Source organism: Lemur catta, chromosome 5, assembly GCF_020740605.2.
Source record: "Lemur catta isolate mLemCat1 chromosome 5, mLemCat1.pri, whole genome shotgun sequence".
NCBI lineage: Eukaryota > Metazoa > Chordata > Mammalia > Primates > Lemuridae > Lemur > Lemur catta.
In genome coordinates this window covers 52,007,272-52,021,385 of record NC_059132.1, presented here as the reverse complement: position 1 = coordinate 52,021,385, position 14,114 = coordinate 52,007,272, and positions in this window count along the sequence as shown.

Here is a 14,114-nt window from a genome sequence, read left to right as displayed (position 1 = left end):
GGCTCAGCGCTCCCGCCGCGCCCGCTCCTCCCCATCCGCCTCAAGCCGCAGGGGGCACCGGCGCCGGGCACTCGGCCGCCTCCAGGCCGGGCAGAGCGACCGGTTCCCCTTCTGTGCCGCCTCGGCCCCGCTGGCCGCCCGGCTTGGCCGCGGCTGCGGCATCTGCCCCGAGGTCTGCACTGCTGCTGCTGCTGCTGCCCGGCCGGTCCGGGGTTGCTGGGCCACGGCTGCCCGGGTTCCTCCTGTCTGCGCCCGGCAGCCGGCGACCGCGGGGAAGCACCTGGCCTGCTGACCGCCGAGAAGCGAGTGTGTTGAGGCCTGTGTCCACTGGAGGTCTGTCACCTAGACACCATCTGCCTAGCACCTACCCTAGTTCCAGACTCCCAGAAGAAAAGCGGGCATTGAGCATGAACCACCTTGTGTGCACAGTGTACATACCGTGAGCCACCTATTTCAGTTAGCGAATGCTGGGAACACTCCTGAAATCCAGGTTCCCAGACACCAGCCGAGGCCAACTTTGCAAGCAGGCCCGTGTGAGGAGAGAAGCTTCAGGCCTGCTGTGTTAATCCTTTTTCTGCACAACGATATGTGCATATGTGGTAAAACCTTGGAAATTAAAAGAGTGTTCAATCCAAAATTCAGGATAGTGGCTCTCTCTGGGGTAGGCAAGGGAATGGGATGCAGAAAGGAGTACACAGGTAGATGCCAAAGAATTGGTGCCATGGACGGTACTGACATCGATTCCCTGGCATTGTTACTGTACAATGGTTATACAACGTGTCAACACTGGGGCAGGCAGGGTGAAGGACTCACGCAACATCATTGCACATTTCTTTGCAAATTCCTATAAATCTATAGTTACAGTTGGCTCTTGAAAAACACAGGAGTTAGGGCTGTCAATTCCCCACGCAGTCGAAAATCCACGTATAACTTTTGACTCTCCCCAAACTTAACTACAACATGGCCTACTGTTGACCAGCAGCCTCATTGACAACATAAACAATTAATACAAGTTTTGTAGGTTATATGTATTAGGTACTGTATTCTTAAAATAAGTTAGAGAAAGAAAACGTTACTAAAATCATAAGAAAGAGAAAATACATTTACTGTTCATTAAGTGGAAGTGGATCACCATAAAGGTCTTCATCCTCATTGCCTTCATGTTGGGCAGGCTGAGAAGGAGGAAGGGGAGGCTTGGTCTTATCTCAGGGGTGGTGGAGGTGGAAGAAAATCTGCATAGAAGTAGACTCTTACAGTTCAAACCCATGTTGTTCAATGGTCAACTGTATTTTAAAATAAAAAGTTCAAAAATTTAATTGAACTGAACACTTAAAACCATGTGTACTTCATTGTATATATAATTTAAAAAATTGGTAGTTTCATGGGCATTTATTTTATTATGATCATGCTTCATATTAAATACATATTTCCATGCATTCTTTTGTTGGCACCAAATATTGCATAACAATAATGTTGAAAGAGTGGATAAGAATATCAAATATTATATACCCTGAGAAGGAGAGGGTAAAGAAAAAAAAATGTTATAAAGAGATCAAGCAAGATGAGAACTAAAAAGTATCCATTTATTTAGAGTTCACTGGTGACCCCAGGATGGGCATTTCAGCAGAGACAGCTGGCATAGTCGAAAGTATTTGACTTTTGTTCCAACCTTTGTACCACCTCTTACTGACTGTGGTTATTATTTATCTCCAGGCAAAGAACTTGACTTCTCTGATCCTCCGTTTCCTTGCCTGTAAAATGAGCTAATAATACTTAAACTGGCAAGCAGTTTAGAGCAACTTGAATAATGCTCAGTTCATAGTTATAATTTAATATCCATCATGACCCTGAGGATTAATACCATCATCATCTGAGTGAAATGGAGGCTGGATTGTGGAGTGGGTAGTGAATACAAGGAATTAAAAATACTGAATATAGAGTACTCGTTTTAAAAATTGTCTTGTGAAGAAAGAAAAAAAGATAAATTGGTCATTAGAAGGGAAAGAGAGAGTTTTTTTTTTTTTCAAAAAGGAAGAGATTTGAGGCTATTTATAAGGTTGAAGGGCATGATGAGTAGTTAGAGAGATTGGAGACACAGAGAAGGAAGAATAACCGTTTGAAGAAAATCGAAAATCCTGGAGTAGGGGGTGGGGCCGGAGAGATGCACTTAGAGCCCTAGAGGAGGGATTGGCCCTTGGGCTGGGGGAGTCTGGGGGTGGGAGGGATAATGCTCCTTCTGAAGTAAGTCAAAGATGTATAACTGCTGTGCAGCCCAGAGGTCACTTGGCAGTCATTGCCGCCCCAGTGAGTTTGCATTTGACCAATTCAGAGTGGTGTAGTGTACAGTTGTGTTCTATTTCCTGTTAAAGCATTGTCAATGGTATCATTTGTTCCTTAGTAGTAACAGTGGTGGTGGTGTTTTTTGAGGGATGACATGGAAAATAAATTTATCCCACCTCAGTTTGTTAATTAATTAATTAATTAATTAATTTTTTGAGACAAAGTCTCACCCAGGCTAGAGTGCAGTGGTGTGATCATAGCTCACAGCAACCTCAAACTCCTGGGCTCCAGTGATCCTCCTGCCTCAGCCTCCTAAGTAGCTGGGACTACAGGTGCACACCACCACACCAGGCTAATTTTTCTATTTTTTGTAGAGGCAGGGTCTTGCTGTGTTGCCCAGGGTGGTGGTAAACTCCGAGGCTCAAGTGATCCTCCCACCCCAGTCTCCTGAAGTGCTAGGATTCCAGGCGTGACCACCATGCCCAGCCTCAAGTCTGTTTATTTAACAAGTCCTCACTGAGTGCCTACCACATGCTGTGTGCTGTCTAGGTATGGAGGTAGGGGTACAACATTGAACAAGATGCCCATAGTCCCGCTCTCAAAGTCCTGAGAAGGGACACTAGCTGAGACCTGAGGGATGGAAGGAGCCAGCCCTATAACAGGTATCACACAGGGGAGGGAGCAGGGAGGGTATACGCTAGAGGGGAAATGGTGTGGGGTGAGGTCAGAAAGGGAGGCAAGACCTACATACATAGAGCCTTGCAGGCCAGGGGAGCAGTTCAGACTTTCCTTCATGTGTCATGAGATAAATTCCCCTTGCAGGGAATTAAGCAGGGTGCGACACAATCAGATTTACATACCAAATATCCCACCCCAAAATCGTCACTGTCATAATGTAAGCAACTTCATCTCTCACCTGCGTTGTCGCAATAACCTCCCAACCGGCACCTGCTTCTGCCTGGCTCCCCTTCAGGACATTCTCGTGTCCGTCAGGAGCTCCTGTTAAAACATAAGACAGACTTGCCACTTTGCTTAAATCCCTGCAATAGCTTCCCACCTCCCCCAAGTCGACCCCCCAGGTCCTTATGGTGACCTCTAAGGCCCATGGTCATCTGGCCACCTGTCATCTACTGTCCTCATCTCCTGCTGCTCTCCCTTCTTGGCTCTGCTCCAGACACATCGGCCTTCTCTCTGTGGCTGGAAATGCTCCTGTCTCCAGGCTTTTGGTCCTGCTCTTCCCTCTGCTCAGAATTCTGATCGCCAAATATCTGCACAGCCCAATTCCTCACCCTCTTTTGGTCTTTATTAAGAAAATGGCTTTCTGAATGTAGCCTCCCCTGGCCACCCTGATTACCCCACTGCTGACACTTCATGCACACCCCTTGGCTTGCTTGCTTTCTTTTGAGCACTTACCACCATTTAATCTATTATATATTTTACCAATTTATGTTGTTTATTTTCTGCTTCCCTCACTGGAAGGCAGGGATTTAGGTTTACTTGATCACTGATGTATCTTCTTCTTAAACAGTGTCTAGCACATACCAAGTGCTCAGTAAATATTTATTGAACGAATAAATGAATATTTTTCCTGGCTCCTTTCTGGAGAATGAATGGTAAAGGGGCAAGTGGGAGGCAGGGGGATAAGTCAGGGGGCATTTGCAGTTGCCCAGTGAAGATACGATGGTGGACTAGGGACGTGGACAGCAGTGGAGACAGAGGGAAGGGTCGTGGTGTCCAGTCACCAGTCAATCCTTAGATGGACTCCAGTGGTGGACTGAACTTTTAAAAACCTTAGTCTTTGCTCAGAGCCTCCTATGACAGAACATCCCTACTTGGGATGGTTCTGATTGTTCAAACTGTCCTCCTGTTTTTGGAATGGTGATGTGTCACTTTGCAGTTCCTGATGGCTACTCTGAATTTTACCCCTTGTGATCTGTAGTGGACCCCTTGTTTTTGCTTGTCCAGCATCTACTCTCCCCTGCCAGGTATTCCCCCAATTTTCCTTTGGGCAGACACCCTTGACCGTTTGTCTATGTGATTCAGCTTCAGGGATGGGCATGTGAGCCACTCGGAGTCCCAGGGAGTGGTTCACACAGAGGGAACCATGATTCTGAGCTACTGGGAAAGCGGAACCTTTTCCAGCTAGAGACACTTAACAGTAAAGCGAGGGCCCAGAGTGGCTGGGGCCACCTTGCTGCACAAGGGATGGCCTTCAGAGAAGCGACATAGAGGAACACAGATATGAGATGGACTGACGTCATCTCCAGATGACAGCATTCCAGTCTTTGAAGTTAACTGTCTCATCTCTCCATCTAAGGACTGATTTGTGATTGGACACCACAAAGTCCCATATTTTCAGTGTGAAGGGTCATCCTTTCAGGCGGTCCAGCCTCCCATCGCATGCTTGAATTCCTCCCCTAGCCTCAGTGCCAAGTGTGTGAACTTGACGTTCAGTCAGTGACTGAAGGGGCAGAACATTCCCAGTTCAATACATTTGTTACTATGCTGCACTCTTGTTCTTCAACTCTCAACTGTGATCCAACTAACTAACTTTGTGGGTTTAAACTAAATTATTTTCTAAAGAAATTTACCCACTATATAAACTCATAATCAAATTTTAATCCTAAATTCAAAACAAGTTTTACATCATCATAATTTTAGCACTAAACCCTCTACACACTCATTTTACCAACGTGCAAATACTTGTCTCCTTTGCAATTCTATAGAATAGCCAGTTATTGTTTTGTTTTGTTTTGTTTTTTGACTTTTGTTCAGGCTAAATATATTTGTCAGAATTATTAGTTTAAAGATATTGGTATAAGAAAAGTGTTTTAGGAAAAGTTAAAAAAAAAAATCTGAGCATTTCTTACCTGCTATATCATGAGTCATCACAAGGTAGCAGTGTTCTATGATATTGCAATTCTGAAAACAATTTGCAATAGCCTGTCTTATTAAGAAAATTAGGGTTTTTTTAACAATTTATCTTTTCCCTGATTAGGAATTTGGATTTCACTTGAGTTCTTATTGTTGCCTAATCATTAGTGAGCAATTTTAATAATGAATAGCTAAGTAAATGCTAGCAAAAATATTAATGCATACTATGATTTTTTCCCTTTAATTGATCCATTTTATTAATTGACTTGATAAATAATACATAACAACATAACAGTAGGAGATACGATAAAAATTATATATCTCACCACTCCACTGTTAACATTTTAGTGTATGCCATTTTAAAATTTTAAATAAACTTTTAACTTTAGAATAGTTTTAGATTTATGGAAAAATTGCAAAGATAATATAGAGAATGGCTTTATAAGCTGCAGACAGTTTCCCCATTGTTAAACATCTTACATTGATATGGTACATGTGTCTCAATAATGAACCAGTATTGATACATTATCATTAACTAAAGTACATACGTTGGTTAGATATCCTTAGTATTTACCTTATGCCCATTTTCTGTTCCAGGATCTCATCCAGAATACTACATCACGTTTAATTGTCTGTATGGAGGTGCCTTAGAAACTTAAAAACAGAACTACCATATGATCCAGCAAGCCCACTTCTGGGTATATACCTGAAAGAATTGAAATCAGGATATTGAAGAGATATCTGCACTCTTAAATTCAATGCAGCATTACTCACAGTAGCCAAGATGTGTAAACAACCAAAACACCCATCAAGGGATGGATTAAGAAAATGTGGTATGTACATAAATGGAATCTTAATCGACCATAAAAAGAAAGAACTCTTGCCATATGCAATAACACGGATGAACATGAAGGACATTATGCTAAGTGAATTAAGCCAGTCAGAGAAGGACAAATGCCCACTTAGATGAGGTATTAAAATATTCAAACTCAGAGAAACAGAGAGTAGAATGATGATTACCAGGAGTTGAGGTGGAGGAGAAATGGAGAGTTGTTATTAAACGAGTACAAAGTTTCAAAAAAAAACCATGCTGAGCTTTTCCAAACAGCCCACATGAAACAAAAGAAACGAATTGACATTACCCTGTAAATAGCTTTTCTACTAAAGAAAGAATATGCATGGATGTGTTGGTTTTCACCAGTGTTCACAACCTGTGACTTTTTACAAGAGCAAGAATGGCGGTGCCATTCGATAACATGACGGTGGCATCCCAGTGCTGGGACCTTCTGCACCTGTCTCATGGAGATCGCACAGGTCGTAGGCAGAAGCTAGGAGGGCTCATACCTAGAGGATCAAAAGATAGCAAGCCCAAAACACTGGTTGGAACTTTAGTCACAAAACATCCCTAAGGATGACTGTCAACAGTCTTGAGAGCCACAGGGTGGGGCTGGGAACCTGAGACCCAGGCTGTCTGTCAGCGAGCAGCTACTTCACCGTGTTGTGCTGAAACAGACTGTTCCGCTCACTTCCGTCTTTCACAAACAAGTCCGGAGCTTGTCCTCCTTAGGAGGAAGTAATAAATTATGTCACCTCAAGTATGTTCGCTTCTGTCAAAATGCCTTTGTGAAACTGATCTTTATCAATATGTTTCCAGGCCCAGCAACTTTGTTTATATATTTTATTCACTGACTTAGAAGAAGATTTTACAGTGATATGATATATCATCAAGTTCCTGCCCAAAATAAAGTGGAAGAGCTCTGCAATACATTTTAAAGACACTAGAGGGACATAATAAAGACAAATGATTCATGAAATTCCAACTTTCATTCCCATTTTTTTTATTTCCTAAAAATGTGTGATTTTTTATTTTGGTCACAATGGAACATCTGGGCGAGGTTGTGTTAAGAAAAAAAAAACTCTAGAAATCCATGCAGCTCTTTTTGGCATGGAAGATAAATATCAGCCTCACATTTTAAAAATACTACACAAGCCTTGTACTGGTAAGTGTAGGTTTTAAATAGCTTCCCACTGATATTTTAGAGTTATTTGTTAATACATCTATATTTAAATGCAAAGGTTCTTTTATAATAGAAGAAATTATGCTCTGTTCAGTTATATAAATTAAAAATTAGACCTGGCACAATCCACTATGTAGTTTAACAATAATTTCTGCTCACTTTTGGTTTGCTTGTGGACAGTCACGCACGGCTGAAATCTTGGGTGAATTAGGAAAAGGAAAGTACTTTACCCTGAAGACAGAGGGTCACCCTTTCAAAGTGACAGTGTAACTCTGAAGACTAACTGGCAAGCGAGAGGGAAGCTGACGCGCTGCCAAGCTCAGGTGAAGGTCGGCAGCGGGATGTTTCTAGGGACTCCAGAGAGTGGCTGCTGTGGGGCTGAGGAAAAGAGGATGCCACGCCCAGCGGGGGTGGGGAACCTGCGGCCTCAAGGCCCCATGTGGCCTTCCAGATCCCGGAGTGTGGCCCCCAAGGATTTGTTCTCTAAAGTTTGGATTCCATCAAAAGGGCCCCACTCAAGGATCCAGAAGGCCACATGTGGCCCCAAGGCTGCAGGTTCCCCACTCAGGAGCCAGACGAGGTGCCCGCTGACCATAGGTGGGTTGAGAGAGGTACTGCTTGGGGAACGGGGAGCCCCTAGGCCACGGTCTCTGCTCAGCTTCCAGAGGGATGGCAACCGGTTTATGCTGCGGGTAATAAATTAGGACAATCCTCTCTGGGAAAGGGGATTGGAAAAAGAGAAACTCCTGTAGATAACTAGAGAAAAAATGTTGCATCCATAAAACAAGAAAAGGATTCCATAAAAGAAAGTAATATCCAGGGAACAGTAACGAACTCTCAGAAAATAAAATTGAGATAGAAATTTAAAATAAATTATTAGAACGGTTGGAGATAAATTTAAGGAAGCCTGGAAATCGGAAGAGAACAACATATAGTTAAAAAAATAAACAGGAGAGAAAAGATAAGAAAATAAGAGGATCAAGTCCTTCATCTAATGAATATGCAGAAGAGGAAAGAAAAGAGGAAACAGGGAGATAAAATGTCAAGGAAATAATACAAAAGTAACACAGAATTGAAGGACACTTGTTTCCAGATTGGAAAAGCCCAGCAAATGCCCAGGGAAAGAATGGGGAAGGGGAAACCCACACAGAGATACACTGCTGTGAAACTTCAAAAACCTAGTGATAAATAGAAATCCTAAACGCTTTCCAAAAGGAAAACAGGTCACACACATATGGTCAGAAATCACAGTGATAGCTGATGTTGGAAACCTGGCAAATGTTGAAGAAAACAAAACACAGAGCAACGCCTTCCACCTTGAACTGGACTCTCAAGCTGTCCCTCAAGTTTGAGATGTGTGCTCTTTCTCCCACGAACACTCCCACGAGCCACCAAAAGGAGAGAGAAAAAGAGGAAGAAGATATAGGATCCTGGATAAAGAGACCTAAGATAGGAGAGAGGGGAAAAAAATCCCAGCATAATGGTGGAGGAAAGAAACAGCAGTATGAACATGTGGTTTAGATGTATGGAGGAAAATGCCAGAAGAAATGCTTGAGAGATTTGAAAGTGTTCATCTCAGGGTAGTGGGAATAAGATAGAGAAGGGTTGCCAGGGGGACTGCTAAACTTATTACACCATTTGGCATAGATAGAGAGATAGATAGATAGAGAGAGAGAAAGATACACACACACAAATAGTTTTAGAAAAAATAAAATTAGCTTTCAAAATGTAATGGCTCGCTCATTCTATTGCTGTAACAGACAAAATGGCCTTAAAAAATGGCAAAAAAAAAAAAAAATGTTTTCTGTCTCTTTAAAACCTCTCTCACTCTTTTTTGGGAATTAAAACCTGCATCTCTGCCTTGGGCCAGTGGTCAGGAGGAGCAATGTCTTTTGTTTGTGCTGCAGGAGATGGTTCAGGGCTCAGTGAAACTGTTCTGGGGGTGGAGGTCCAGGTGGGCCTCCCAGGTAGGCGGAGGTCACCAGATTGTCTCCCCCAGAGATGGGCCGGATCAGAGTATAGCCAGAAACTGAGAACCCTTCCTTTAAAAGTGCTGTATTTCTGCTTATGATTAGGAAAATTGGAACTTTAGGATGGGAGTCTGTCATTTTTCTCATTTGCCAGCAAATCAATAAATCTCTCTTTTCTTCTCCTCAAACCACTCACTTGTCCTCATTCTTCCAATGTGGCTTGGGGAACAAGTGCCAAGCTTTCGGTAACGTTGCCTGTTGCATTGTGGCTTCCGTCATGTCAAAAACTCATTCTAATGAATTCTTTATGTTGTCTGTTTTTTTTGTGAATTGTCTTAGAGTCACCTGAGATGTAAATAGAATTTGCATACTGTATTGTAAATATTCGCTGCTGAGATAAATCAAGCCTAAGCTGCTTCTGTTATTAATAGCTAAAGCTGATTATACAGTAAAGCAAAAATGGCCATAAACAATAACTTAAGAAAAATGACAGTTCCAGAAATTTGTTGTTGTTGTTGTTAGAAACAAAGAGACTGTTCAGAAAATTCGACAGCTCCCCATTTCCCCACCTCAACAAACACAATTCCAGATTTTCAAATTTGGAGCAATCTGAATTATATAGACAATTGCCTGAATTTTCATGTTTGCTTTGTAGATATGGATTTAGCTTATGCTTGAAGCCAAATGACAAATGCTGGAGAAAAAATACCATTATATTAATATTTGAGCAGTGGGTATCACTCTCTTGTTGGGTCAATTTCAGAGAAAATTTTAGCATCAAAACATGCAGGATCTCTGAGTATTTCTCTGCCCTTTGCATTAACAAGATGTGGTGGGACATGGATCTGAATTAATATTCCTTCCATAAACCTAAAAAGTTTTTTTAAAATACTTTGGAGTCACCCAAGGATGGATATTTATCTTAAGTAACGTCGTGGTTTCTCACCAAAACCCTTTTGTAGGATTAAAGGTCTTCCTTCTTTGAACTATTTTCCTCTCTCTAAAGTTATTTCATTTCTTGAGGAATATTCACTAAAAGAGAATTCACTTTTTAAAAAATTGAGGTAAAATGTACATGCAGTGAAGTGTCAGATCTTAAGTGTGTAATTCATTGGGTTTTTATAAATGTATACACTCGTGTTACAACTGCTCTGATCAAGATAAAAAAGATTCTCATCACCCCAGGAAGCTGCCTTGTGTCCCCAACCAACCAGTCCCTTTGCCTCTCCATGAGCAACCTCCATCTGACTTTTATTATCATAGGTTAGTTTTGCCTGTTTTCAAACTTCTTTGTGTCTGCCTGCTTTTGCTCCATGTAATGTTTTGAAATTGATCTATGTTGTTGGGTTTATCTGTGGTTCATTTTTGAAATCACTAAACAGTATTCTATCATATGAATTTGTCAGGATTTATTTATTCACCGTCTTGTTGTTCAACATTTGGTTAATATAAATAAAGCTGCTATGATAGTTCTTGTACAAATCTTTTCGTAGAAATATGTTTTCATTTCTTTTGGGTAAATACCTTGGAGTGAAATTTCTGAATCAGAAGGGAAGTGTATATTAAACTTTAAAAGAAACTGCCAAATAGTTTTCCAAAGTAGCTGTACATTTGATGGTTCTACCAGCAATGTATGAGCAGTCAAGTTACTCCACATCCTTGCTACTGACATTGGAAAGTGGATCCCAAAATTAGGGTCTGGCATGAAGGCCAAGAGGATTCATGTCTTTGTGTAGGAAAGAATTCGAGTTTAAGCCTTAAGTTGGAAATGAAAGCAAAATTTATTAAATAAAAAAACAGCAAGCAGGCTACCAGAGTAGCAGCTATAAATTGTTGGCTGGCTGTATTTACAGCTATTTCTTAATTGTATGCTAAGCAAGAGGTGGATTATTCATGGGTTTTCTGGGAAAGAGGTGGGGAGCTCTTGGAATAGAAGGTTCCTCCCATTTTCAAACCATATATGGTAACTTCTGGGTGCTGCCATGGTAATTGTAAACTGTCATGCTGCTGGGAGTGGTTTTCAGCATGCTAATGAATTATAATTAGCATGTAATGAGCTGTAAGGTCAGGCAGTGATCATTTTCTCCTACATCTTGCTCTCAGTTGGATTCAGCCAGTCCTTCCATATCCTGTTTGTTTGGGGAACTGTGTAATTTTTGAACCATGTAACTTTTGTCTTGGGAAACTTAGTCCTGCTGAAACCCTATCTCACTAATATTTGGCATTGTCCATTAAAAAAAAAATTAGCCATTCTACTGAGTGCAAAATCTCTCAGTTTTAATTTACATTTTCTTGATGACTGAGAAGGTTGAGCATCTTTTCATGTTCCTATTAGCCACTCGTATGTTTTCTTTTGTGACGTGCCTGTTCAAGTCTTTGGGCAATTTTTTATTGAGTAATTATCATTGATTAGCATAATTTCTTTATATGTTCTGCATACGAGTCCTTTGTCAAATATATATTTTGCAAATATTTTCTAGTTGTGGCTTGCTTTTTCATTTTCTTAATGGTATCTTTTGATGAGTAGAGGTTTTAAATTTTGATAATGTCCAATTTACCAATTATTTTCTTTAACAGTGCTGTTTGTGTCTTCTATGAGAAATCTTTGCCTACCACAAAGTCACAAAGATGTTCTGTTTTCTTCTTGAAGCTTAATAATCTTAGCATTTACATTTAGGTTTATGACCCATCACAAATCAATCTTTATGTGAAGTGCAATGTAGGGGTTGAGGTTCATTTTTTTCTCTAGGTGAATATCTAGTGAATTATACTGATTTTTGAAAGTTAAATCAAACTGGAATTCTAGAGATACTTCCCACTTGAAAATGATGTATTATCCTTTTTATATATTGCTGGATTCCATTTAATAAATTTTGGTAAGGATTTTTTAATTGTCCTCTTGAGAGATATTGATCTGAAATTATCTTTTCTCATAGTATTGTCAAGTTATCATATTAGGGCTGTGCTAGACTCATGACAACACTTAGGGAGTGTCACCTCCTTCTTTGTTTCCTGAAAGAATTTGTGTAAAATTATTTCTTCTTTAAATATTTGATGAGCATTTGTTAGAGCCAGTTCCCCTCGGCCCCAGGAACAGAGAGGCAGAGTCACTGAGGCTGCAAAAGGCAAAGGAGTTTGTTGACTAGCTCGAGGTAGGGTCCAAGTCCCAGAGCACCAACACAGTGGCCTCTCCACGAGCTAAGACCCTGCCCTAGGTAAGAACTAAGCTTTTATACTTTTCAGCAGGTTACATGCACTGGGCATACCATGCTCCCTCCCTCCCTTAGTTTATTTGCTCCTTCAAAAGTTGCTGATCGTCTTGGCTCCTGATTGGTTGGTTTCCAAGTTGCGGGACTGGCTTCTGATTGGTTGGTTTCCAAGCTGCAGGACTTTTAGTTGTTATCAGCAGCACCTGGGAAGGGGAGGACCTGCCTTGGGGAAACTGAAACCCAGGCCTACTCTAGGAGGTCAGTCCGCCATGGAGTCACTCCTGCTCTCCTTCCTGCTCTAAACTTTCAACAATGAAATCATCCAGGTTTGGAGTTTTCTTTGTGGGAAGGTTTTTATTGTAATTACAAATTCTCCTTCTTTAATAATCATAAGGTTATTCCTAATTTTCATTTCATTTTGTGTCAGTTTTAGGTAGATTTTTTTCTGCAAAGAATTTTCTCATTTCATCTCAGTCTAATTTATTGGTTTCCAGTTGTTCATCACACTTTCTTGTTATACTTCAGATGCCTGTAGAATATGTCTTTGTTGTGTCTTTTTATTTTTGAAAAATGTTTCTACTGGATATAGAATTCTGGGTCTGTCCTCTATTATTTCTGATCACAAATCAGACATTATTCTTATCTTTTTCCTCATTTTGTCTGAAAAGTTCAGATTTTCTCTTTATTTTTGATTTTTCAACTGTTTGACAATGATGAGCCTACGTGTGGTTTTGTTTGTATTTATCCTTTTTAAGATATACTGAGCTTTTAAATCCATTAGTTGATTTTTTTTCACCAGTTTTGGAAAAAATTTGGCCATTGTTTCATTAATTTTTTTTTCCCCATTCCCTAGGTCTGCTTCTAGGATTCCAGTTACGTGTATGTTAAACGTCTTGATGTTTTCCCAAAGGCCACTGAGGCCCTTTTTATAATTTTTTTTTTTTTTTTTTTTTGAGACAGAGTCCTGTGGCGTCAGCCTAGCTCACAGCAACCTCAAACTTCTGGGCTCGAGCAATCCCTCCTGCCTCAGCCTCCCGAGTAGCTGGGACTACAGGCATGTGCCACCATGCCTGACTAATTTTTTTTTCATATATATATATACATATATATATATTTTTAGCTGTCCGTATAATTTCTTTCTATTTTTAGTAGAGACGGGGTCTCGCTCTTGCTCAGGCTGGTCTGGAACTGCTGAGCTCAAACAATCCGCCTGCCTCGGCCTCCCAGAGTGCTAGGATTACAGGCCTGAGCCACCGCGCCCAGCCCCTTTTTATAATTTTTAAAAGCTTTTTTCTCTGTTATTCAGGTTAGATAATTTCTAGAATACTGTTTTCTATTGCACTGATATTTTCTTCTATCATCTTTAATCTGCTATTAAGCCTATCGCATGTTTTGTTTTGTTTCAATTACTTCATTTTTTACTTCCAGACTTTTTAATTAGAATCATTTAAATAGTTTCCATTTTCCATTGAAAATTTCCTATATCTTTATTCATTATGGCAATATTGAATATTTCAAATAGCTGTTTTAAAGTTCTTGTACACAACTTCCAACAGTGGAGTCTTCTCAGGTCTTTTTCTATTAATGTTAACTGCTTTTCCTTTTAAACTTGTGATACTTTTCCTATTTGTTCACATGTCTAGTAATCGGTTTGTATAGTGTACATTACAGGTAATATGTTGAAGAGTTTTTGGATTCAGTATCTATCTTAATAGAGTGTTGTTTTTTGTTTTAATTAGTCAATTACATTACCAACTAATTAC